This window comes from Aquarana catesbeiana, linkage group LG04, assembly GCF_042186555.1.
Source record: "Aquarana catesbeiana isolate 2022-GZ linkage group LG04, ASM4218655v1, whole genome shotgun sequence".
In the NCBI taxonomy this organism is placed as follows: domain Eukaryota; kingdom Metazoa; phylum Chordata; class Amphibia; order Anura; family Ranidae; genus Aquarana; species Aquarana catesbeiana.
Genome location: NC_133327.1, coordinates 302,734,062 through 302,761,457, shown reverse-complemented (window position 1 = coordinate 302,761,457; position 27,396 = coordinate 302,734,062). Strand labels below are relative to the sequence as shown.

At 45.6% G+C, this 27,396-nt stretch overlaps 1 long non-coding RNA gene across 1 annotated transcript in view; it reads right to left on the bottom strand.

Moving 5' to 3' along the window:
• The window catches only part of LOC141140018 (uncharacterized), a 58,784-nt gene extending 31,791 nt beyond the window's left edge, over positions 1–26,993 (bottom strand). The window contains exon 1 of the long non-coding RNA XR_012243880.1: positions 26,751–26,993. This is a non-coding gene — a long non-coding RNA (uncharacterized lncRNA). The remainder of the gene's footprint in view (positions 1–26,750) is intronic.
• Positions 26,994–27,396: the final 403 nt, after the last annotated feature.

Sequence of the window (27,396 nt, the reverse complement as noted above, 5' to 3'; positions counted from 1 at the left end):
AACCCCCAGGGAGAGCTCTTTTCCTAGGGGGTTTACTGATGCGAGGAGGAGCCGCGAGTGCCTTTGGGGGACCCCAGAAGACGATGATCGGGGCTACACTGTGCAAAACGAACTGCACAGTGGAGGTAAGTATGATATGTTTGTTATTAAAAAAAAAAAATGAGGGTTTACAACCCCTTTAAGTCTTAATCCTGATTCCTGAACTCTGCGTGTTACTTAATCCTGGCAGCTGAACTCTGTGCAAGGATTAGTTCACTCTTTCAGGAAGAATTTCACTTTTCATAGTAAATAGAAACCTTTTCTAATATCCTTTCTGCTTAATCCATCCCAATGTGCTTATCTCTCAAATACCTCATGGCAGCTTGGAATTTTCACTTCTGTGTTTCAAAAAAATAAATAAAAAAAGTCTGCTTTCTGTAGATCAATGTTTCTCAACCCTGTCCTCAAGTACCCCCAACAGGCCATGTTTGCAGGTTTTCCTTTATCTTGCACAGGTGCTTTAAATCAGAGTCAATGGCTTGGTATTTTGGACAGCTATTTTATCTAAGAGAAATTCCCAAAACATGGCCTATTGGGGGTACTTGAGGACAGGGTTGAGAACCACTGCTGTAGATCAGTGGTTCTCAACCTCAGTCCTCAAGTCCTCAGTCCTCGGTCCTCAAGTACCCCCAACAGGCTATGTTTTTGGAATTTCTTTTAGATAAAATAGCTGTCCAAAATACCAAGCCATTGACTCGGATTTAAAGCACCTGTGCAAGATAAAGGAAAACCTGCAAACATGGCCTATTGGGGGTACTTGAGGACCGAGGTGGAGAACCACTGATGTAGATCATATCCCATCATGCATTGCCTTAGTGCATAACAGAATAAGGCACACATTACCACTCTGGACCACACCTCCCTCATTATTATATCACCTCTTGTTTTATTTTCACCCACTTTCCTCCAATTTGATTGTAAAAAATTGTGCAAGGGCCTGTCTGATTTGATACAAATTGAATAGATTGTTTAGGTGGGTTCTGCTATTCCATTGTTTAGGTAAATCTAAAGGAAATTGTACAGAGATTGTACAATCAGATTGCAAAGTGTATACCCAGCTATATACAAGTACATAGGAGGGAGTGGATGGAGACATCCAGCTGTCAGGCCCTGTTCACATCTCCACATAGTGGGAACTCCTGAACGCAATTTTGTGGGCATTTTGGAGCGATTCTACTCATCACGCATAGGGCAACTTTTGTGGCATTTTATGACAATGTAAGCACAATGTGCATTTTCAGTACATATCTGAGGCACATAGAAAAGCTTGCATTTTCTGTGCGGTTTGCCATGCGTTGAGAAATGCACAGAAGTGAATGGAGCCTCATATTCTTGTATAATCATACCAATTTCATTTTCAGACCCCATTTACACCTAGCGTAGTGGGAATGCACATTTTTGGCTTGATTTTCCTGCAACTAGCATAGGGCAGCCCATTAATTTCAATGGGCTGCACTACACGTTGCAAAGTAGATCAAGAGGCATGTTGTGGTTTGCACATTTTTTATTGCATGTTTTGCTGTGTTTGACACTCCATTTTTTCACTCGACAAAATATATTTATAAATTATTGGCATGAAAAGTGTGACTAGTTCATTTTAGGTGTATAAAGGTGGCCATATGCAATACAATACAATTAGAAAGGAAAACTATATAATAGGAGGACACACCTATCTATCCAGCCATTCTGTATCCAATCAGGCAGACCTTTGCACTACATAGTGGATTTTAGATCCAAAAGAGATTGTACAATTAACTTCTTTAGTGTATGGTGAGTCTTACAGATTTACATGAACACACATCTCTTGTTTTCAATACTACAGCTCTGCTCTGCATAGGCTGTTATGTGATTGCTCAGTTCCTGCACACTCTGCCAAATGCACAATCAATGCAAGAATAAGGTAAGGGAGAAAACAAAGAAGAACCTGGCTATGTATTCGGTGAGAAAGTGAGAATGGTGCTCACTAGGGATGAGCTTCGTGTTCGAGTCGAACCCATGTTCGACTCGAACATTGGCTGTTCGGTCGTTCGCCGAATTCCGAACGTTATGGGCCATTCGCGCCAAATTCGTGTGGCGCGTCACGGCCCATAATTCACTGCGGCATCGCAGTGCATTGCTGGCTGATGATTGGCCAAGCATGCACTATGACCCGCATGCTTGGCCAATCACAGTGCCGTCGGTAGAGAGAGCTGTAATTATGGCTCAGGGGGTTTAGAACACGCCCCACACTATATAAGGCCGCCTGCACGGTGGCCCTGTGTAGTGTGTGTTCCGGCGTTGAAAGAGAGATAGATAGACAGAGAGACAGTGTCATTTCATTTGAGTTAGATAGATTAGGCAGGACAATCAGTGAGTTAGCTGCACTTACAGTGTATTGTGTATATATATATATGCATCCCAGGTGTTGCATATATATATATATATATATATATATATATATATATATATATATATATATACTGTATTCAGTTTACCTAGATCCGTTCCTGTTATCTTCTTACGGACAGGCAGGCTTGTCTTGTTACAGTATTTACAGCTACCTGAAGAAAATTGCTGGTGTTCTTTTGATCCTATTAGTACCACAGTCAGGCAGCTAGACTATATACAGTTAGTGCAGTGTGTCCTGCTCACAGTGTTCAGCTAAAACTACAAGTTAGTGTAGTGAGACCTCTGCACAGTGTTCATCTAAAGCTACAAGTTAGTGCAGTGTGTCCTGCTCACAGTGTTCAGCTAAAACTACAAGTTAGTGTAGTGAGACCTCTGCACAGTGTTCATCTAAAGCTACAAGTTAGTGCAGTGCGTCCTGCTCACAGTGTTCAGCTAAAACTACAAGTTAGTGTAGTGAGACCTCTGCACAGTGTTCATCTAAAGCTACAAGTTAGTGCAGTGCGTCCTGCTCACAGTGTTCAGCTAAAACTACAAGTTAGTGTGGTGCGTCCTCCTCACAGTGTTCAGCTAAACCTACAAGTTAGTGTAGTGAGACCTCTGCACAGTGTTCAGCTAAAGCTACAAGTTAGTGTAGTGCGTCCTGCTCACAGTGTTCAGGTAAAACTACAAGTTAGTGTAGTGAGACCTCTGCACAGTGTTCACCTAAAGCTACAAGTTAGTGCAGTGCGTCCTGCTCACAGTGTTCAGCTAAAACTACAAGTTAGTGTGGTGCGTCCTCCTCACAGTGTTCAGCTAAACCTACAAGTTAGTGTATTGAGACCCCTGCACAGTGTTCATCTAAAGCTACAAGTTAGTGCAGTGCGTTCTGCTCACAGTGTTCAGCTAAAACTACATGTTAGTGTGGTGCGTCCTCCTCACAGTGTTCAGCTAAACCTACAAGTTATTTTTTTGCGAGCTCTGCACAGTGTTCATCTAAAGCTACAAGTTAGTGTAGTGCATCCTGCTCACAGTGTTCAGCTAAAACTACAAGTTAGTGTAGTGAGACCTCTGCACAGTCTTCATCTAAAGCTACAAGTTAGTGCAGTGCGTCCTGCTCACAGTGTTCAGCTAAAACTACAAGTTAGTGTGGTGCGTCCTCCTCACAGTGTTCAGATAAACCTACAAGTTAGTGTAGTGAGACCTCTGCACAGTGTTCATCTAAAGCTACAAGTTAGTGCAGTGCGTCCTGCGCACAGTGTTCAACTAAAACTACAAGTTAGTGTAGTGAGACCTCTGCACAGTGTTCATCTAAAGCTACAAGTTAGTGCAATGCGTCCTGCTCACAGTGTTCAGCTAAAACTACAAGTTAGTGTAGTGAGACCTCTGCACAGTGTTCATCTAAAGCTACAAGTTAGTGCAGTGCGTCCTGCTCACAGTGTTCAGCTAAAACTACAAGTTAGTGTAGTGAGACCTCTGCACAGTGTTTATCTAAAGCTACAAGTTAGTGCAGTGCGTCCTGCTCACAGTGTTCAGCTAAAACTACAAGTTAGTGTAGTGAGACCTCTGCACAGTGTTCATCTAAAGCTACAAGTTAGTGCAGTGCGTCCTGCTCACAGTGTTCAGCTAAAACTACAAGTTAGTGTAGTGAGACCTCTGCACAGTGTTCATCTAAAGCTACAAGTTAGTGCAGTGCGTCCTGCTCACAGTGTTCAGCTAAAACTACAAGTTAGTGTGGTGCGTCCTCCTCACAGTGTTCAGCTAAACCTACAAGTTAGTGTAGTGAGACCCCTGCACAGTGTTCATCTAAAGCTACAAGTTAGTGCAGTGTGTCCTGCTCACAGTGTTCAGCTAAAACTACAAGTTAGTGTAGTGAGACCTCTGCACAGTGTTCATCTAAAGCTACAAGTTAGTGCAGTGCGTCCTACTCACAGTGTTCAGCTAAAACTACATGTTAGTGTGGTGCGTCCTCCTCACAGTGTTCAGCTAAACCTACAAGTTATTTTTTTACGAGCTCTGCACAGTGTTCATCTAAAGCTACAAGTTAGTGTAGTGCGTCCTGCTCACAGTGTTCAGCTAAAACTACAAGTTAGTGTAGTGAGACCTCTGCACAGTCTTCATCTAAAGCTACAAGTTAGTGCAGTGCGTCCTGCTCACAGTGTTCAGCTAAAACTACAAGTTAGTGTGCTGCGTCCTCCTCACAGTGTTCAGCTAAACCTACAAGTTAGTGTAGTGAGACCTCTGCACAGTGTTCATCTAAAGCTACAAGTTAGTGCAGTGCGTCCTGCTCACAGTGTTCAGCTAAAACTACAAGTTAGTGTAGTGAGACCTCTGCACAGTGTTCATCTATAGCTACAAGTTAGTGCAGTGTGTCCTGCTCACAGTGTTCAGCTAAAACTGCAAGTTAGTGTAGTGAGACCTCTGCACAGTGTTCATCTAAAGCTACAAGTTAGTGCAGTGCGTCCTGCTCACAGTGTTCAGCTAAAACTACAAGTTAGTGTAGTGAGGCCTCTGCACAGTGTTCATCTAAAGCTACAAGTTAGTGCAGTGCGTCCTGCTCACAGTGTTCAGCTAAAACTACATGTTAGTATGGTGCGTCCTCCTCACAGTGTTCAGCTAAACCTACAAGTTATTTTTTTGCGAGCTCTGCACAGTGTTCATCTAAAGCTACAAGTTAGTGTAGTGCGTCCTGCTCACAGTGTTCAGCTAAAACTACAAGTTAGTGTAGTGAGACCTCTGCACAGTGTTCATCTAAAGCTACAAGTTAGTGCAGTGCGTCCTGCTCACAGTGTTCAGCTAAAACTACAAGTTAGTGTAGTGAGACCTCTGCACAGTGTTCAGCTAAAACTACAAGTTAGTGTAGTGCGTCCTGCTCACAGTGTTCAGCTAAAACTACAAGTTAGTGTGGTGCGTCCTCCTCACAGTGTTCAGCTAAACCTACAAGTTATTTTTTTGCGAGCTCTGCACAGTGTTCAGCTAAAGCTACCTGTAGAAGGTTGGTGGTGTTCTCATACTACAGGCAGGCAGTTGATTTTGCTAGCTGCAGTATCAGTACATATATATATATATATATATATATATATATATATATATATATATATATATATATATATCACAGCTTAGTGCATCTGGAAGGCCAAGAAGGAGAGGCAGACAGTCACAAGCCAATAAGAGAGGGCAAGCAGGCTCTGTGTCTAGTGCTGGTCGTGGAGACGGTGCATCCTCATCAGCACGTGGGCGTGGGACACGCTTGGCCTTTTTTTCGGCAGCTGGCCGTGTTGAGCCGCAACATGCGGAAGACTTGGTCGAGTGGATGACCAAGCCGTCCTCATCCTCCTCATCCTCTCTCACCCATGCTCAGGGTACTTTGTCTGGCAAAGCAGCGGCCTCTTCTCTCGGCTCAATGTCATCAGTGACTCCTTCCCTAGCCCCACCATGTCCTCCTGAGGAGTCCCTCGAACTGTTTGACCACAGTGTTGGGTACATGCTCCAGGAGGATGCCCAGCGTTTGGAAGGCTCTGATGATGATACTGAGCTCGATGAAGGCAGTAACATGAGCACGGACAGAGGGGGTGCCCAAGAAGGACAGCAATCTGGCAGTCATGCTCCCCCTGCTGCAGCATACTGCCAGGTTTGCTCCAGTGATGAGGAGGGAGGGGATGATGAGGTCACTGACTCAACGTGGGTGCCTGATAGGAGAGAGGAGGAGGAGGAGGAGGCGGCACATCACCAACGAGGCAGGATGCCCTCCAGGGGCCAGCCTAAGGGCAGCACATTGACTGCATCACACCCCAAAGCTCCACATGTGCAGGGCGCTGCAGTCTCTGCGCATTATTCAAAAAATTCTTTGGTGTGAGCCTTTTTTGAGACGAGTGCATCAGATCACACCGCTGCTATTTGCAACATATGTCTCAAGCTTATCTCGCGTGGCCAAAACATCTCCCGCTTGGGTACCACATGCTTGACCAGACATATGTTGACCTGCCATGCAGTTCGTTGGCAAGCGTATCTAAAAGACCCACACCAAAGAACAAAGAGGACCTCTCCTTGCTCCTCATCAGCTGAGATCTCCAACCCCACTATACCTTCAGTCCTCTCTGAGACCTGCACTGAGAGGAATGAAGGTGTGGAATTAGGTGTGTCACAGCCAAGTACTTGTGGGCAATCTGCTTTTGGTACACCAACGTCAGATTGTACCAGGCAAATTTCCCTGCCCCTGCTGCTGCACGGCTGAAAAAAGTTTGCTCCCAGCCATCCACATGCCCAGCGGTTGAATGCTAGCTTGGCAAAATTGCTAGCATTTCAACTGCTGCCTTTTCAGTTGGTAGACTCTGCCCCCTTCCGTGAGTTTGTGGAATGTGCGGTTCCTCAGTGGCAGGTACCCAAATGCCACTTTTTCTCACGGAAGGCGATTCCGGCTCTCTACCGGCATGTGGAAGGCAATGTCCATGCCTCGCAGGACAGGGCGGTCAGCGATAAGGTGCATATTACCGCTGACTCATGGTCCAGCAGGCATGGACAGGGATGTTACCTAAGTTTCACGGCGCATTGGGTGACTCTGCTGGCAGCTATGAATGATGCAGGACAAGGTGCAGTAGTGTTGGAGGTTGTTCCGCCACCACGCCTCCAAAATGCCACTACTAATGATTGTGACACACCTCTCTCCTCCACCCCCTCCTCTTCTTCTTCCTCCATGGCCTCTTCCTGTGCTTTTTCCTCGGAACCAGCGGTGCTCCGTAGCCGTTCAAGGGGCTACGCAAGTACGCAGGCCAAAAGATGCCACGCGGTGCTTGAGCTGGTGTGCTTGGGGGACAGGAGCCACACTGGGGCAGAGGTTCTGTCAGCTCTGCAGGGGCAGGTTCAGAGGTGGTTGACGCCACACCAACTTAAGGCAGGAATGGTGGTTTGCGACAATGGCACCAACCTCCTCTCCGCCCTCTGACAGGGACAAATTACCCATGTGCCCTGTTTGGCTCATGTCCTTAACTTGGTGGTGCAGCGGTTTTTGGGCAGGTACCCTGGCTTACAGGATGTCCTGAGGCAGGCCAGGAAAGTCTGTGTGCATTTCCGCCGGTCATATAATGCCACTGCTCGGCTGGCGGACCTCCAAAAGGAGTTTAACCTGCCCAAGAACTGCCTAATCTGTGACATGCCCACCAGGTGGAACTCAACGTTGGCCATGCTGCAGCAGCTGCACACACAGCAGAGGGCCATCAATGAGTACCTGTGCGACTATGGCACCAGGACAGGGTCAGGGGAGCTTGTTTTTTTTTTCCCATGCCAGTGGGCCATGATCAGGGATGCATGCACTGTCCTGTCACCATTTGAGGAGGCCACGAGGATGGTGAGCAGTGACAGTGCATGCATCAGTGACACTGTCCCCCTTGTCCACCTGTTGGAGTACACGCTGCGTGGAATAATGGACAGGGCACTTGAGGCAGAACAGAGGCAGGAAGAGGAGGACTTCCTTAGCTCTCAAGGCCCCCTTTATCCAGACAGTGTTCCTGTGTGCCCGCCGATCACACAGGAAGAGGACGAGGAGGAGGAGGAAGATTGTGTCAGTATGGAGGTGGAGCCTGGCACTCAGCATCAGCAAACACAGTAAAAATCTCTCCTGCGCTCAGGTGTCCATGAACTGAACATGTGGTGCGACCACCTAAAGAGGTATTGCCTAACGTCTTGCAGCCCTCCTTTGAACAATGGGTATTCAAGCTAGAAAAAAACAGAAAAGAAGGAGGGCGCACCAACCTAGTGCATTACCACTGATAAACTTTAATGCAGCATAAAAGCAACAAAAATTATACTCACAAACGAGCTTATAAAACCAGCTTTGAAAAGGGCGCAAAAGCGCTGTTCTGTGGATCGACACACCAGGACCTATTGCCAAGAGGGTCAGACCGGTTCAAATGGCCAATGGCTAAGGCATTTCGGGGGAGCACCCCTTTCTTCAGTGGTTGGTCTCTCGAAATTGGTTGGTCTCTCGAAATTGCCTCTCTATAAATGTATATGTGTATGCATATGTGCCTGTGTCTGCCACACCCAATTGGTAGCGACGGCCCCCCCAAAAAAATAGGCAACACCCACCCGTTTAAGCTAACCCTCCCTGGACCCATCCTTCTAAGTGCGATCTCCATTTATAGCCAAATAATAAACAACAAGCATCACTCTATGTTACCTGCTATATACTGAGCCAACAGATCTATAACACTATCAGCATGGACCACATAGCACAGGGTGCAGCCACTCTGGACAACCACCCCAGGGGGAGGGGGGGAAGTGGGCGCCGACCACACATACCTCACCTCCTGCATGCAGCTCAGATAATAGCCCCATGCCGTAGATAAACCGGGGTGGATAGTGCAGGGCTTCTCCGGCTCCGGCCATAATGACGCTGCATACAGTGTGTGGAACGCACGCCGCCCGAAGGACCAGGAAGTGCGGGCGTTCCTGCGTTCCACCCGCAACTTCCGGCCGATCGCGAGTGTCAGAGTTCACTGTGTGCAGGGGACATGGCCCGGAAGCGTGGGTGTGTTTGCGTTCTACCCGCTGCTTCCGGCCGTCATGGAGTTGCCTATGGATGGCTAGGATTGTTGGTGCGCGCGCATCTCAAGGCCCCCATAATAAAAAAAATCCTCAAAAAGAATTGGAGGATCCTCGAATCAGACCCCATCTTAAAGACAAGCCTTCCTTCGCATCCCAATTTGGTCTTTAGGAGACCGAAGGACCTAAGGAGCATTATTGCCCCAAGTAGGGTGAGAAAACAAAGAAATGGAGGGCTCAGCAGCATCTGGAGCACGATTTTTGACCAGAAGGGTAGCTACAGATGTGGGAGTAACAATTGTGGGAACTGCGTGCATATGTGCTATAGAAAGAAAGAAGTCGTTGGAACAGACGGTAGGATTCACAAGATGAAGCAGTTTATCAACTGCAGCACTCCGTATGTCATCTATGGCCTTCTGTGCCCTTGTGGCCTCCTTTATGTTGGATGGACGTCAAGATCCATGAGGACCAGAATGAACGAGCACAGGAGCAGTATCCTGACGGAAAAGGACAACTACTCAAGACCGAAACACTTTAAAGAAACCCACAGTAGCAGTACAGATGGCCTCAAAGTGTTCGGCATAGAAGCGATGCCGAGCGACTTGGATAGCGGCAAAAAAACATCAAATGCTGTGTAATAGAGAGGCTTTCTGGATATTTTCCCTAGGAACTTTGGCCCCGAAAGGCCTGAACGAGGAAATCGAACTGCACAATGTTGTATAACACCTTCAGTTCCAGTTAAAGTCCCCGAGTCATTGGTGGCATTAGTCAGGCTAATTATGGTTTGACCTTTCTAGTGTGCTCCTTGCCATCAATATGCAGGTTGGGGCTTATTTTTGGGTCCTATGGGATATACTAGGTTTAGTGACCAGGAATTGGGGCAGATTATTTCGACAGGTGTAGTAGTAGGTATGCAGTCTTTAGTTCTATGTTTAGAAGCTAGTCATTAGGTTGTGGTTGGTTTTTAGACAGTTGTTAATTTGTTAATTTGGTAACACTATGTAGTTCTTGTCATTTTATGTACTTCACCGCCATTGGGATATAGTGTTAATTCCCATTAGGTGCAAGCGGGCAATGGTCTCTCTCGTCTTTGGTATGCTAGTCTGCAGAGGTATCCTCCAGGGCGTATGCTGGGGAGATAGTCACTATTGTTATATGACATAGTATGTTCTATTCTATCATATGGTATATATTTTTTACTATATTTATATTTTATTTTATCTACATGGAGTGGTGCGTAGCCTCTTAGTAGGTATATTGTATTGCTGTTTTTAATGGTGATTAATAATGGTATAGGCCGATGAGTTTTTGTATTTATTTTTAGATCTCCTATTTATTTTTATCCTCTTTTGGATCAGTATCATGCAGGTATCATCGTGCACGGATTTCTTCTTGGTCTTATCTATATGACTAATTGCTATGGATTTCCATGTTTTGACCTTTTAATATTAAGATACTATATCTAATGATGTATTTTATGAAATATATATATTACATGTTGTATAATCAACTACATTTTAATCTATGAATTATATATATATTATATGTTGTATAATCTATCGCACCTTGGAAGGATACTTCTGCGGATCACATCGACTGATTATTATCTATTATTATTACTAATAGTATCGGTATGATTTTATTATTTTTTTTTTACCTACCTCCCCATTTGGAATTGATATCAATTCTAATTATACCAAATATATGTTTTTTATTAATACACTTTTCCCCTCTCTAGTTTAAGAATGGTCTTTTTTTAGAGAGATGTGGGCTGAGAGCTGTCTGTAGTCTTCGCTAGAATGCTGCTTGTCCTGTGCAGTCAGAGTCTGCCTATGATAGTTGACAGCAGCAGAGCGATTGGTGGAAGGCGCGCGGACGCATTGAGATGCACGCGCACCAACAATCCTAGCCATCCATAGGCAACTCCCGCTCTTCCGGGCCGTGTCCCCTGCACACAGTGACCTCTGACACTTGTGGAAGGGGAAGTTGCGGGTGGAATGCAGGAACGCCCGCACTTCCTGGTCCTTCGGGCGGCGTGCGTTCCACACGCTGTATGCAGTGTCATTATGGCTCCTGGGAGCTGGAGAAGCCCCGCACTATCCACCCCGGTTTATCTACGGCATGGGGCTATTATCTGAGCTGCATGCAGGAGATGAGGTATGTGTGGTCGGCGCCCACTTTCCCCCCCCTCCCCCCCCCGGGGTGGTTGTCCGGAGTGGCTGCGCCCTGTGCTATGTGGTCCATGCTGATAGTGTTATAGATCTGTTGGCTCAGTATATAGCAGGTAACATAGAGTGATGCTTGTTGTTTATTATTTGGTTATAAATGGGGATCGCACTCAGAAGGATGGGTCCAGGGAGGGGGGTTAGCTTAAACGGGTGGGTATTGCCTATTTTTTTTGGGGGGGGGCGTCGCTACCAATTGGGTGTGGCAGACACAGGCACATATGCATACACATATACATTTATAGAGAGGCAATTTCAAGAGACCAACCATTGCCCGCTCAGGCTCTGAAGAAAGGGGTGCTCCCCCGAAACGCGTTAGCCATTGGCCATTTGCACCGGTCTGACCCTCTTGGCAATAGGTCCTGGTGTGTCGATCCACAGAACAGCGCTTTTGCACCCTTTTCAAAGCTGGTTTTATAAGCTCGTTTGTGAGTATAATTTTTGCTGTTTTTATGCTGCATTAAAGTTTATCAGTGGTAATGCACTAGGTTGGTGTGCCCTCCTTCTTTTCTGTTTTTTACTCAGCATCAGCAGCAGTCTTTAAGGGATCAGTCCCAAGAAACACATGGACTTGTACGTGGCTGGGAGGAGGTGGCTGCGGACCATGTCGTCCTTAGTGACCCAGAGTACTCCGGACCGAATGCCTCAGCAAACCTACGCTGCATGGCCTCCCTGATCCTGCAAAGCCTGCGTAAGGATCCTCATATTCGTGGTATCAAGGAGAAGGAACAATACTGGCTGGCAACCCTCCTTGATCCACGTTACAAGGGTAAGGTTGCGGACCTTATCTTGCCATCGCAGAGGGAGCAGAGGATGAAACATCTTCGGGAGGCCTTGCAGAAAGGTCTGTGCAACGCGTTCCCAGAGACTGGGAGGTTACAAACTCCTGTTTCTGGACAACATGTTGCTGAGGCTTCGGTCAGTCAAAGAAGGAGGGGTGGAGAAGGTGGCCGTCTGACCGATGCGTTCAGACAATTTTTTGGTCCGCAGCCCCAAGGTATGATCGGTTCCAGCAACCATCACCAGCGTCTGTTTTACATGAAGGAACACCTAGGGGCAAGATCTGACTTGGACACCTTTCCCACCGAAAATCCTCTGGGTTACTGGGTCTTGAGGATGGATCACTGGCCAGAGCTTGCACAGTATGCAATTGAGCTACTGGCCTGTCCTGCATCCAGCGTTCTTTCGGAACGCACATTCAGTGCTGCTGGAGGCTTTGTAACCGATCACAGGGTGCGTCTGCCCACCGACTCGGTCGATCGACTGACCTTCATAAAAATGAATCAGTCTTGGATCACCACCAGCTACCAAGCACCTGATGCTGATGTAACCGAATAATTTTTTTTGTAATCTCAGATCCCTTCAAAGACTGCCTATGCTGATGCTGAGTGACTATCCCTGAGTAATTATCCTCTTCCTCCTCAATGATCACGCTGATAGCTTGTAAGAACATTTTTGGTTCTTAGTGCCTAAGGCCCAATTTTTCAGCCCCTGTTTAACAGGGGCGTGTAATTACAATTTTTGATGCAATACTTTGCAGCAGGGCTCATTTCTGCATTCCAACTAGAGTATCTGTGAGGGGTTGCAGTGTTGTGGCACCAGCACCAGTGCCTAAGGCCCAATTTTTCAGCCCCTGTTTAACAGGGGCGTGTAATTACAATTTTTGATGCAATACTTTGCAGCAGGGCTTGTTTCTGCGTTCCAACTAGAGTATCTGTGAGGGGTTGCAGTGTTGTGGCACCAGCACCAGTGCCTAAGGCCCAATTTTTCAGCCCCTGTTTAACAGGGGCATGTAATTACAATTTTTGATGCAATACTTTGCAGCAGGGCTCGTTCCTGCGTTCCAACTAGAGTGTCTGTGTGGACTTACAGTGTTGTGGCACCAGCACCACCACCAAGGCCCAATTTTTCTGCCCTTGTTCAACAGGGGCATGTAATTACAATTCTTGATCTAATATTTCACAGCAGGGCCCTGTGAGGGCTTACAGTGTTGTGGCCGCAACAACACCTAAGGCCCAAATTTCTGCTGAGTATATAGGGCAGGCCCCTACTTTCAAACATCTAACTTACAAACGACTCCTACTTGCAAACGGAAGGAGACAACAGGAAGTGAGATGAAATCTACCCCTAGGAAGGTAAATTCTCTCCTGTAAGAGTTAATATGGGAAAAACATTTCTCCTTTCCACTGATGCTTTTCAATCCTTGTTCCACAAAAAAACCCAAATTTTCAAAAAACATTTGTCATTGGGACAAAAAGTGAGGTGAAATCTTCTGAAGAGGAGGACAGACAGCAAAACAAATGTCACAGGGGTGATAACCCTTCCCTATGTTTTCCAAAAAGCTTAAAAAAGATTTTTTGGCTGGAGCTAAACATGTTAAAAATATACCCGTTCAAAATTACAAACGAATTCTACTTAACAACAAACCTACAGTCCCTGTCTTGTTTTCACCGCCTGTATACTGCTGTTCACAGTATATAGGGCCTGGTGGCCCCACACCTTTCCTTATTTTAATTTGGGTGCGGGGTTCCCCTTAATATCCATACAAGACCCAAAGGGCCTGGTAATGGACTGGGGGGTACCCATGCCGTTTGTCTCACTGATTTTCATCCATATTGCCAGGACCCAGCATTACATTAAACCCGCAAGCAGTTTTAAATAAGATTTTTTCCTTTAAAAATTACATTTTGTGCAGGGACTGTTCTAAACACGGGAAACACGTGCCACTTTACAGGCATGCTATTGACACCCCCCAGGTATGATATTTAAAGGAATATTTCACTTTTTTTTTTTTACTTTAAGCATCATTAAAATCACTGCTCCCAAAAAAAGGCCGTTTTTAAAAGTTTTTTTTGCATTGATACATGTCCCCTGGGGCAGGACCCGGGTCTCCAAACCCTTTTTAGGACAATACCATGCAAATTAGCCTTTAAAATGAGCACTTTTGATTTTGAACATTCAAGTCCCATAGACGTCAATGGGGTTCTAACGTTCGTGCGAATTTTCGGTCCGTTCGCAGGTTCTGGTGCGAACCGAACCGGGGGGTGTTCGGCTCATCCCTAGTGCTCACTGACATTGATTGTATGTGAGTACAGTGGTGGATGGATGCAATTACCTGGAAGGGGGGGGGCAGGTGCGGGGTCTTAATGAGGTCAGCTTCTGAAATCCTTTCTCTGTCCAAGTTATGAAAATGTTCTATATCCCTAGCCAACCACTCGGGATTTATTGCTAGTGGTGCATGCTGGGGAGGGGTATAAATATTTGGAGGAACCATGCATTGCTGAGGTTCTTGTTTTTCTAGGATGGCTACCTTGGGAGTCGTGCTGTGTTACAGAGAGACCCAAGCCTGGAGCCTGAAGCTTTTTGCTGTCCTGCTAGAGCAGGGGTCTCAAACTCAAATAACCTGAGGGCCACAGAACGAGTTTTCATATCCCATGGGGGCCGCATGCAAACTTTTAAGCTTCAAAAAGAACAATAAACTAGTATATATAGTGGTAGTTACTGCTTGCTACCAGTCACTGCTTACTGCCAGATGCTTGGCAGTGTTTGCTCTGCAGCATCCAGCAGCCAGCTCCCAGCAGGACCCATAGCTTGTGGGTCCTGCTGGGAGCTGGCTTTGGACCTGTGGGTCCTGCTGGCCACTGAGCTATGTGTCCTGCTGGTCTGTAGGCCATGACCAGCAGGACCCACAGGTCACTGGACAGGGTCCAGCAGGACCCCACAGGCCAGCGTCCAGCAGGACCCCACAGGTTTACAGCCAGCTCCTAGCAGGATCTACCTGTGGATCCTGCTGGCCATGGCCTATGGGTCCTGCTGGCCTGTAGGCCATGGCCAACAGGACCCGCAGGTCACATAGGCCATGGCCAGAGGCCAGCAGGACCTCACAGGTCAGCGTCCAGCAGGACCCCACAGTTCAACGTCCAGCAGGACCCTACAGGTTCGCAGCCAGCTCCTAGCAGGATCCGCCTGTGGATACTGCTGGCCATAGCATATGGGTCCTGCTGGCCTGTAGGCCATGGCCAGCAGAACCCACAAGTCCCATAGGCCATGGCCAGAGGCCAGCAGGACCCCACAGGTCAGCAGCCAGCAGGACCCCACAGGTCAGCGGCTAGCAGGACCCCACAGGTCAGTGGCCAGCAGGACCCCACAGGTCAGCGGCCAGCAGGACCCACAGTTCTGCAGCCAGCTCCCAGCAGGACCCACAGCTTGTGGGTCCTGCTGAGAGCTGGCTGTGGACCTGTGGGTCCTACTGGCCTGTAGGTCATGGCCAGCAGGACCCGCAGGTCAGCAGGGCCCATGGCCAGAGGCAGGGAGGACCCCAGGTCAGCAGCCAGCAGGACCCCACAGGTCAGTGGCCAGCAGGACCCCACAGGTTCGCTGCCAGCTCCTAGCAGGATCCACAGGCCATGGGTACTTGGTCAGCTCCCAGTGTTGAAGGCTATTTTGAGGTTGATGGGCACTGGGGCAGGGTAAATGAGGTGTATAAGGAGGGAATAGACGGGATGATCATGTGGGGGTCAGCTGGGGGTGTCAGGGTCTCTCACCATGACCTCAGTGATAGGCCGATGGCAGCCGCCAGCTCGGGCTCAGCAGGACAGGTCCTCCTCCTTGCACACCGAGCCAGTGAGTCAGACTCAGCCACGACGGTGTCTAAGAAGATCCCACTGGGAGTTGTAGTTTGGCTGTAGTCAGTGGCGTCACTAGGGTTGGTGTCACCTGGTGCGGTAAACATGGTGTCACTCCCCCGTCTAGGCTGCACAGCACCTTGCAGGCAGCGCACAGTCATGGGGCGCACCCCAAACCAGACACTGTAAATGATAATATAGGGTGGTATAGTGGCAGATTAGGGTAGTATAGGGTGGTATAGTGGCAGGCTGGGGTGGTTTAGGGTGGTATAGGGCATGTTGGGGTGGTATAGGGCAGGTTGGGGTGGCACAGGGTAGGTTGGGGAGGCACAGAGCAGGTTGGGGTGGCACAGTGTAGGTTGGGGTGGCACAGGGCAGGTTGGGGTGGCACAGGGTAGGTTGGGGTGGCACAATGTAGGTTGGGGTGGTACAGGGCAGGTTGGGGTGGTATAGTGTAGGTTGGGGTGGAACAGGGTAGGTTGGGTTGGTACAGGGCAGGCTGGAGTGGCACAGGGCAGGTTGGGGTGGCACAGGGCAAGTTGGGGTGGTACAGAGCATCTTAGAACGCTATGTAGTGACAGTGTGCAGAGTAACTTACATAGCATGCCTCATGTCTGCAGATGAAGACCCGGGCGGGTGGGGCTGCTGTGTCTGTCCTCGCCTATATCTGCTTCAGCTGCGGCATCATCCATAGTGAAGGAATCTGTGGGAGGAGTGCAGGAGTCAGCCACACCCCCAGCCCCTCCTGCACCCTCATAGCAACACCAATGGCTGTATTTAGGCTGGCTGCGCTCGCTGCTCTCCAGACTGCACCCGCCGGTGTTCTGCCGAGAAAGTTCCACTCGGCGGATTAGTTCCCCCCTCTACTGCGCATGCGCAGTAGAAGCCGGCGGAAATATCCGAAGCGGAACAGCTGAAAATCAGCTGTACACGGCGCCTGTAAGAGGGCCCCTCGCGGGCTTGCTTCGCTCGCCACGCTTCGGGCACGGCCTCGCTGCGCTCGGCACTTTTAGATTCCCCCTCTAGGTCCACTTGGATAGAGGGGAAGGAACCTGGACCCAGAGCGCAGGCGCCGTGTACAGCTGATTGAAGCTTTTGAGCTTCGGCTATCTCCGGCGGCCGACAGTAGTACGTACAGGGGGGAACCTATCCGCCGAAGGAACTTATTCGGCAAGACACCGGGTACAGGGAGCTTGAGCGCACAGCCATGGACCACAACTACCAGAAGCAACAGGGGTGGACGTCATGTGATGTCACCGACGTCAGCTAGCCCGACTTTCTCCGAGTAAACCAGGAAGAGAAAAGAAAAACATCGTAAGCAGGCGCCCATTGCTTACAAGGAAATGTATCAGTCCTGCAGGCCAATTATAACCGTTCCGCGGACCATAAATGGCCAGCGGGATGGTACTTTGAGACCCCTGTGCTACAGAGTATATTCAGGGGAAGTGGAAGAGGAAGGTTTTTGCCTGAGTTGTAGCAAAGGGGTGTAGACTTCACTGCTGAAGAGTGTCCCAGAGAGCTCCTCTCTCCCTGAGGTTATTGGTCCTATATTAAAGTATTTTAGACTTCCTAAAGTGACTGGCATCCCGTTTTCTTTACTTGGCATAGAGTCTGATATTTCACTTGGTGGTGAATTTCTAGACCACAGTCACCTGGGAGTCCATAACTGGGGTAGTTTAAGGTTTAGAATGGGGAAGTGTGAGAACTTTGAGAGGAAATCTTACCAAACAAGAGGAAATTCTATCTTTCACAACTGTTATAACTTAGATTTCTTTTCACCGTCTGTTTCAGTGACAATACACACCAAGATAGAATGTAAGTATTTTGCACTTTTCTTTTAAGACAGCAAGTCTTCTTGTTTATGTCTGTTTGTTTAGTGATTTGTTGTAGAAACAGTTTTACTTAAAGAGATCCATAGTTAAAGTTGAAATATACACTTAGATCTGAATGGATATTTGTAGTCGCTCATCATTTGTCAAATAGTTCAGTCTTTGATTTGTTGCAGGATCCTACCTGTTTCTACTCTGAAGAAATAGCTGTTTGTTTGACCATTTCATGTGCAAAGTGATTCTGAATGGGAGGATCTGTGTTCATTATAATCAACTGGTGCACTCTCATGATCGTTTAACACCAGAATTGCACAGTAATGCTGCATGCGTTCCTTTGCAATTTCATCTGTTGTGTTCTGTTATGTTCTTGTGTGATGCGATTTTGCAGCCCATTCATTTAAATGGAAAAGGACTGAAATCACACCAGAACACAGGGAAAATAGTGCATGCAGTACTTTCAAAAAATGGTACTGCGCTACCATACAATGAAAAAGCAGCCTTTAGGGCTAGTTTACACTTGCTTCAAAACATGGCTTCCTACTAAGTAGGAACAGCAAAATGTCTCCTCTCCTACTCAGTCCTATCCCCATACAGTTAGAACACACATTTAACCCCTTGATCGCCCCCTGGTGTTAACCCTTCCCTACCAGTGTCATTTACACAGTAAACATTGCATTTTTATAGCACTGATTGCTGTATCGCAGTGTCTGATCTGTCCGTCGCAATACCGCTAAAAATCGCAGATCACCATTATTACTAGTAAAAAATAAAATAATAAAAATACCATAAATCTTTCCCATAGTTTGTAGACGCTATAACTTTTGCGCAAACCAATCAATATACGCTTATTGCGTTTTGGTTTTTTTTCACCAAAAACATGTAGAAGAATATATATTTGCCTAAACTGATGAAGAAATGTGTTTTTTAAAAACATTTTTGGGGATATTTATTATAGCAAAAAGTAAAAAATATAATTTTTTTTTACAAAATTGTCGCTCTTTTTTTGTGTATAGCGCAAAAAATAAAAACCACAGAGGTGATCAAATAGCACCAAAAGAAAGCTCTATTTGTGCAAAAAAAAAACTATGCAAATTTTGTTTGGGTACAGCATTGCATGACCACGCAATTACCAGTTAAATTGATACAGTGCCAAATTGTAAAAAGTGCTCTGGTCAGGAAGAGGGTAAAACCTTCTGGGGCTGAAGTGGTTAAAGCTCTTTGAACGCCAGTCAAACCTCCTGTCAGTAAAAGAAATGGTTAGCTTACAGTCCTGCTTACACCTTGCTTTTGCTTGGTGCTTTGATGAGGCTTCAATAAGGCTGCAGTGGAGCTTTGATGGAGCTTCGATGGGGCTTCGGTGGGGCTTTGATGAGGCTTCAGTGTGGCTTCAGTGTGGCTTCAGTGGGGCTTGAAGTGAGCTTTGCCATAGACTTCTATGGAGGCTTTGAAGACACTTTGAAGCACCACTAAAGCTACATGGGTTATCAATGTTGAAATAAAGCTAAAGCAAAGCAAAGAAAAAGCAAGGTGTAAACAGGACTGTATGCTAACCATTTTATTTAGTCATTTAGCCTTCAGAGAGCTTTAACAAAGCCTGTCCGAAGCCTTGTTTTGAAGCAAGTGTAAACTAGCCTTTAATGTGTGTTGAAACCAAAGAAAGTGTAAATGAGCCCTAAGGCCCCTTTCACACTGGGGCGGTTTGCAGGCGTTATTGCGCTAAAAATAGCGCCTGCAAACCGCCCCTAAACAGCCTCCGCTGTTTGTTCAGTGTGACAGCCCGAGGGCTTTCACACTGAAGCGGTGCTCTGGCAGGAGAAGAAAAAATCTCCTGCAAGCCGCATCTTTAGAGCGGTGAAGGAGCGGTGTATTCAATGGGACAGCGCGGCTATACCGTGGTAATACCGTGGCTATAGCCGCGCTATACGAGGGGTTTTAACCCTTTTTCGGCGGCCAGCGGGGGGTTAAAACTGCAGCCGAATACCGCGGTAGAACATCGCTAAAAATAGCGCTGTTTTACCCCCGAAGCCCCCTACCGCCCCAGTGTGAAAGGGGCCTTAAAGAAATATTTATTTGTGTTCTGCAAGTGGACAACAATTTCCGCACAAGAAAAACTCCAGTGAAAATCAATGGGTTGGACTTTGTGATGGTGTCACTGCTAGTCATGCTATGTAGTTCCCAAAGGTACTAAGGCTTACTAAAATTCCTCTTCTAACTATCCAAATGGTGGAATACTGTTTATTTAAAGAGAACCTTGTTTTAAAGAAACAGATATTTTTAAAGATGTTTTAAATGAAATGCATATGCAAATGACTGAAACAACTGTTATGCCCCGTACACACGGTCGGACTTTGTTCGGACATTCCGACAACAAAATCCTAGGATTTTTTCCGACGGATGTTGGCTCAAACTTGTCTTGCATACACACGGTCACACAAAGTTGTCGGAAAATCCAATCGTTCTAAACGCGGTGACGTAAAACACGTACGTCGGGACTATAAACGGGGCAGTGGCCAATAGCTTTCATCTCTTTATTTATTCTGAGCATGCGTGGCACTTTGTCCGTCGGATTTGTGTACACACGATCGGAATTTCCGACAACGGATTTTGTTGTCGGAAAATTTTATCTCCTGCTCTCCAACTTTGTGTGTCAGAAAATCCGATGGAAAATGTCCGATGGAGCCCACACACAGTCGGAATTTCCGACAACACGATCCGATCGGACATTTTCCATCGGAAAATCCGACCGTGTGTACGGGGCATTATAGTGGTATCTTTTGCAGGCAGACACTTAGAGCCCTATTTGCCCTTTTCTCGATATATATTACAACATACTGCACCACAAAATAGAAAGACTATCTATTTAACCACATTGTCATTTCTTTCAGTATAGTGTGAACTTTTAATGACAGCATATGGATATAAAATTACCATGACAACAAGATAAACAATACAAATAAATCTATGACTGAAGTAGTGTTACCATAACAACTGATCAGAAGAATTTCAGAACACTCAAACAATGGATAAAGCATAAAAAACATGCTTTTGAGCAGTAAATGAGCTTCAACTCAGTCATACCTGCAGTCCGAAACTAATGTGATTCATATTTGAAGAGTCACAAACAATAGATTTTTATAAATGTGTCTCTCACAAACAAGCACACATATAGGGTCATAATTAAAGCTAATCCAAATGTACCTGGATTCAGTTTGGGGCAGATTCTCAGACACAGAATACAATTCTGGTGTCAAATACAAACCCCAGTGAAGTAAATGGGAGCAGACTGTAAATAACAGTAAAGGCCATTTTATCAGCTAATAGGAAAGGGTTTTTAAAACAAACGGCATGGGGGGCTGCTTGGCACTGCCCTAGAGGACGTGTACCAATACAAAACATTTATTTTGTAAAATTCCAAATGACAGGGAGCTGAGACTTTAATGTTTTAAAGTGGTTGTAAACCCAAAACCACACCATTCTGCACAGTTTAGTAGATAATGGTGCTATAACCTAATTCACATTGCGTGTACATTTTAAAAAGTCATCCTCATTCGGCGTAGCCCTCAGAAATCTGCCAATCTGTGGTCATGGCATAGCACCAAAGTTTGGGGGGTGGAGACCTAACATCACACTATTCCCCTCCCACCCATACACAGCGAGTCTGTATTCTTTGCTGTCTCTCCCTCTCTCTGTATTTTCTGATGTTTCTCTCTCTCTTATGTCTCTCTCTCTCTCTCTCTCTGATGTTTCTCTCTCTCTCTCTCTCTCTCTCTCTCTCGATGTTTCTCTCTTTCTGATGTCTCTCTTTCTGATGTGTGTGTCTTTCTCTCTCTCTCTCTCTGATGTTTCTCCCTCTCTGATGTGTGTGTGTGTCTTTCTCTCTCTCTGATGTTTCTCTCTCTCTGATGTGTGTGTGTGTGTCTTTCTCTCTATATCTCTGCTGTTTCTCTCTTTCTAATGTCTATCTCAGTCTCTGATCTCTCTCATGTCTATCTCTCTGATGCCTCTCGCTCTCTTTCACTGATGCCTATTTCAGTCTCAGATCTCTCTTATGTCTATCTCTCTGATGTGCATTTCTCTCTTTCTGATGCCTCTTTCTCTCTTATGTCTATCTCTCTGATGTTTTTCTCTCTCTCCCTCTTTCTCTGGATGCTTCTCTCTTTCTGATCTCTCTCTCTCTCTGATGTTTCTCTCTCTGATGTCTCTCTCTTTTTCTCTCTCTCCGATGTCTCTCTCTCTCTCTCTCTCTATCTCAGTCTTGGATCTCTCTTATGTCTATCTCTCTGATGTTTGTCTCTCTCTTTCTCTAGATGTTTCTCTCTTTCTGATGTCTCTTTCTCTCGTATGTCTATCTCTCTGATGATTCTCTCTCTCTCTCCCTCTTTCTCTGGATGCTTCTCTCTTTCTGATCTCTCTCTGATGTTTCTCTCTCTGATGTCTCTCTCTCTCTTTCATCTCTCTCTCTCTCTCTGATGTCTATCTCAGTCTTGAATCTTTCTTTTGTCTATCTCTCTGATGTTTGTCTCTCTCTTTCTCTAGATGTTTCTCTTTTTCTGATGTCTATCTCTCTCTCTCTCTCTTGTTTCTCTCTTTCTGATGTCTATTTCTCTCTCCCTCTCTCTCTCTCTCCCTCTCTCTTTCTGATGTCTATCTCAGTTTCAAATCTCTCTCTCTCTCTCTCTGGATGTTTCTCACTTTCTGATGTCTATCTCTTTCTCTCTGATGTCTCTCTCACTCTCTCTCTGTTTCTCTCTTTCTGATGTCTATCATAGTAGCTCTTTCTTACGTCTATCTCTCTGATGTTTGTCTCTCTCTTTCTCTGGATGTTTCTCTCTTTCTGATGTCTCTTTCTCTCGTATATCTCTCTCTGTTTTCTCTCTCTCTCTCTCTCCCTCTTTCTCTGGATGCTTCTCTCTTTCTGATCTCTCTCTCTGATGTCTCTCTCGCTCTCTGATGTCTATCTCAGTCTTGGATCTCTCTTTTGTCTATCTCTCTGATGTTTGTCTCTCTCTTTCTCTAGATGTTTCTCTCTTTCTGATTTATCTTTCTCTCTTATGTCTATCTCTCTGATGTTTCTCTCTCTCTCTCTCTCTCTCTCTCTCTTCCTCTTTCTCTGGATGCTTCTCTCTTTCTGGTCTCTCTCTCTCTTGTCTATCTCAGGCTCGGATATCTCCCTTATGTCTATCTCTCTCTGATGTGTCTCTCTCTCTCTCTCTCTCTCTCTCTCTCTGATGTTTCTCTCTCTCTCTCTCTCTCTCTCTCTCTCTCTCTCTCTCTCTCTCTCTCTCTCTCGATGTTTCTCTCTTTCTGATGTCTCTCTCTCTGATGTGTGTGTGTGTCTTTCTCTCTCTCTTTCTGATGTTTCTCCCTCTCTGATGTGTGTGTGTGTGTCTTTCTCTCTCTCTCTGATGTTTCTCTCTCTCTGATGTGTGTGTGTGTGTCTTTCTCTCTATATCTCTGCTGTTTCTCTCTTTCTAATGTCTATCTCAGTCTCTGATCTCTCCCTCTCGCTCTCTTTCACTGATGCCTATTTCAGTCTCGGATTTCTCTTATGTCTATCTCTCTGATTAGTGTTTCTCTCTTTCTGATGCCTCTTTCTCTCTTATGTCTATCTCTCTGATGTTTCTCTCTCTCTCCCTCTTTCTCTGGATGCTTCTCTCTTTCTGATCTCTCTCTCTCTGATGTTTCTCTCTCTGATGTCTCTCTCTTTTTCTCTCTCTCCGATGTCTCTCTCTCTCTCTGTCTCAGTCTTGGATCTCTCTTATGTCTATCTCTCTGATGTTTGTCTCTCTCTTTCTCTAGATGTTTCTCTCTTTCTGATGTCTCTTTCTCACTTATGTCTATCTCTCTGATGATTCTCTCTCTCTCTTTCTCTGGATGCTTCTCTCTTTCTGGTCTCTCTCTCGCTTTCTCTCTCCCTCCCATCTATCTCAGGCTCGGATATCTATCCCTCTCTTATGTCTATCTCTCTGATGTCTTTCTCTCTGATGTTTCTCTCTTTCTAATGTCTATCTCAGTCTCGGATCTCTTTCTCGCTAATGTCTCTCTCTCTTATGTCTCTCTCCCTCTCTTTTTCTGATATCTATCTCAGTCTCTGATCTCTCTTATGTCTATCTCTTTGATGACTCTTTCTCTCTTTCTGATGTCTCTTTCTCTCGTATGTCTATCTCTCTGATGATTCTCTCTCTCTCTCCCTCTTTCTCTGGATGCTTCTCTCTTTCTGATCTCTCTCTGATGTTTCTCTCTCTGATGTCTCTCTCTCTCTTTCATCTCTCTCTCTCTCTCTGATGTCTATCTCAGTCTTGAATCTTTCTTTTGTCTATCTCTCTGATGTTTGTCTCTCTCTTTCTCTAGATGTTTCTCTTTTTCTGATGTCTATCTCTCTCTCTCTTGTTTCTCTCTTTCTGATGTCTATTTCTCTCTCTCTCTCTCTCTCTCTTTCTGATGTCTATCTCAGTTTCAAATCTCTCTCTCTCTCTCTCTCTCTCTCTCTCTCTCTCTGGATGTTTCTCACTTTCTGATGTCTATCTCTCTCTCTCTGATGTCTCTCTCACTCTCTCTCTGTTTCTCTCTTTCTGATGTCTATCATAGTAGCTCTTTCTTACGTCTATCTCTCTGATGTTTGTCTCTCTCTTTCTCTGGATGTTTCTCTCTTTCTGATGTCTCTTTCTCTCGTATATCTCTCTCTGTTGTTTCTCTCTCTCTCTCTCCCTCTTTCTCTGGATGCTTCTCTCTTTCTGATCTCTCTCTCTCTCTGATGTCTCTCTCGCTCTCTGATGTCTATCTCAGTCTTGGATCTCTCTTTTGTCTATCTCTCTGATGTTTGTCTCTCTCTTTCTCTAGATGTTTCTCTCTTTCTGATTTATCTTTCTCTCTTATGTCTATCTCTCTGATGTTTCTCTCTCTCTCTCTTCCTCTTTCTCTGGATGCTTCTCTCTTTCTGGTCTCTCTCTCTCTCTTGTCTATCTCAGGCTCGGATATCTCTCTTATGTCTATCTCTCTCTGATGTCTCTCTCTCCCTCTGGATGTTTCTCTCTTTCTGATGTCTATCTCTCTCTCTCTAATGTCTCTCTCTTATTTCTCTTTCTCTGATGTCTCTCTCTCTTTCTCTGGGTGTTCTCTTTCTGATGTATCTTTCTCTCTTATGTCTATCTCTCTGATGTTTCTCTCTCTCTCTCTTTCTCTGGATGCTTCTCTCTTTCTGGTCTCTCTCTCTCGTCTATCTAAGGCTCGGATATCTATCTCTCTCTTATGTCTATCTCTCTCTGATGTCTCTCTCTCCATCTGGATGTTTCTCTCTTTCTGATGTCTATCTCTCTCTCTAATCTCTCTCTCTCTCTCTTATTTCTCTCTCTCTTTCTCTGGGTGTTCTCTCTTTCTGATGTCTCTCTCATGTTGTGTCAGGGCTCAGATCTGGCCAAGATTACAAAAAACCAAGACAGAACTTTTTGGCCTTAATTCTAAGCGGTATGTGTGGAGAAATCACTCTCATCACTTGTCCAATACAGTCCCAACAGTGAAGCATGGTGGTGGCAGCATCGTGCTGTGGGGGTGTTTTTCATTTGCAGGGACAGGACGACTGGTTGCAGTCGAGGGAAAGATGAATGCGGCCAAGGACAAGGATATCCTGGATGAAAACCTTCTCCAGAGTGCTCAGGACCTCAGACTAAGGTTTACCTTCCAACAAGACAATGTCCCTAAGCACACAGCTAAAATAACGAAGGAGTGGCTTCACAACAACTCTGTGAATGTTCTTGAATGGCCCAGCCAAAGCCCTGACTTAAACTCAATTGAGCATCTCTGGAGAGACCTAAAAATGGCTGTCCACCAACGTTTACCATCCAACCTGACAGAACTGGAGAGGATCTGCAAGGAGGAATGGCAGTGGATCTCTCTCATTCTCTCTCTATTTCTCTGGATGTTTCTCTCTGATGTCTCTCTCTCTCTCTTTCTGACGTCTATCTCAGTCTCGGATCTCTCTCTTTTATGTCTATCTCTCTATTTCTCTCTCTCTCTCTCTCTCTCTCTCTCTCTCTCTCTCTTTCGCTGGATGTTTCTCTCTTTCTGATCTTTCTCTCTCACGTTTCTCTCTTTCTGATGTCTGTCTCTCTCTCCTGCTCTCTCTCTTTCTGATGTCTATCTTAGTCTTGGATCTCTCTCTCTCTCTCTCTCTTATGTATATCTCTCTGATATTTCTCTCTGATGTCTCTCTCTCTCTTTCTGATGTCTATCTCAGTCTTGGATCTCTCTCTCTCTCTCTCGTATGTCTATCTCTCTGATGTCTCTCTCTTTCTCTGGATGTTTCTCTCTTTCTGATGTCTCTCTCTGTCTCTCTCTCTCTCTCTAATGTTTCTCTTTTTCTGATGTCTATCTTAGTCTTGGATCTCTCTCTTTTTCTCTTATGTATATCTCTCTGATGTCTCCCTCTCTTTCTTTGGATGTTTCTCTCTTTCTGATTTCTCTCTCTCGTTTCTCTCTTTCTGATCTCTCTCTCTCTCTTTCTGATGTCTATCTCAGTTCCAAATCTCTCTCTCTGTCTCTGTCTCTCTCTCTCTGGATGTTTCTCACTTTCTGATGTCTATCTCTCTCTCTGATGTCTCTCTCGCTCTCTCTCTGTTTCTCTCTTTATGATGTCTATCATAGTCTTGGATCCCTCTCTCTCTTTTTTATGTCTATCTCTCTGATGTTTGTCTCTCTCGGTCTCTGGCGTTTTTCTCTCTTTCTGATGTCTCTTTCTTTCTTATGTCTCTCTCTCTGATGTTTCTCTCTCCCTCTTTCTCTGGATGTTTCTCTCTTTCTGGTGACTCTCTCTCTCTCCCTCCCTCTCTTTCTCTCTCTGGATATTTCTCTCTTTCTGACGTCTCTCTGATGTTTCTCTCTTTATGATGTCTCTCTCTCTCTCTCTCTCTCTCTCTCTCTCTCTCTCTCTTTCTCAATTCAAATAAGCTTTATTGGCAGGACCAAATACATGTTAATATTGTCAAAGCAGTTGAGTTGCTATAAGAAAAAGGAGGGGGTAATGGGTAATATAAAGGGGAATGAGCATAAATACGTGTAAAGGATTTTTAAGTCCTCAGTCTTTCATGTCCTTCTCAGTCACACCCTGTCACATATTGGGCAGCTATTTTTACCATTGGCTGCTCTTCTCCCAGTAGAAATTGGAGTTTCCTCTTCTCTTCTATAGAATTGAAGTCCGGGATGAGAGTGGAGAGTCTCTGGAAATGTCCCTCACTAATGAGTACTTTGGGCAATGTAGCAGGAAGCGGTCCTCATCCTCCAGGACCCCCTGGTCACATTGCTCTCTCTCTTTCTCTCTTTTGTACCTGTATCTCCGGTGGGAAAGAAAGTGAAAGTAAACTTGGCTTTGCTCTTAGTCACAGTGAGGTACAGAGCATCAGGAGACACACCCCTTCACACAGGCTCACACATGCATATGTCTCATTACACAGGCTATCAATCAAAGCATAAGGGGCATGGTGCCACCACTTTTTTGTGGTGTTTTTTTTTTTTTTTTTAATCAGTGCAGCGGGTAGGATTACAGATAACAGGCTGTTCTTCTACCAGCTATGTGATGCCCTTGTTCTTTATTAGATGTAGTGTTCTGTTTGTTTTTGACTTTCCAGGTTTACAACCACTTTAAGGGCAACAATAAAAATGCTAAATTCTTTTAAATCACATGCCTGGGGTACCCTTTTCTTGCCTTTGAAATGGGGCTTCTCTGCAATATATACAACATACTACAGCAAAACTGTTTAAATTGCAGACAAATGAAATGTC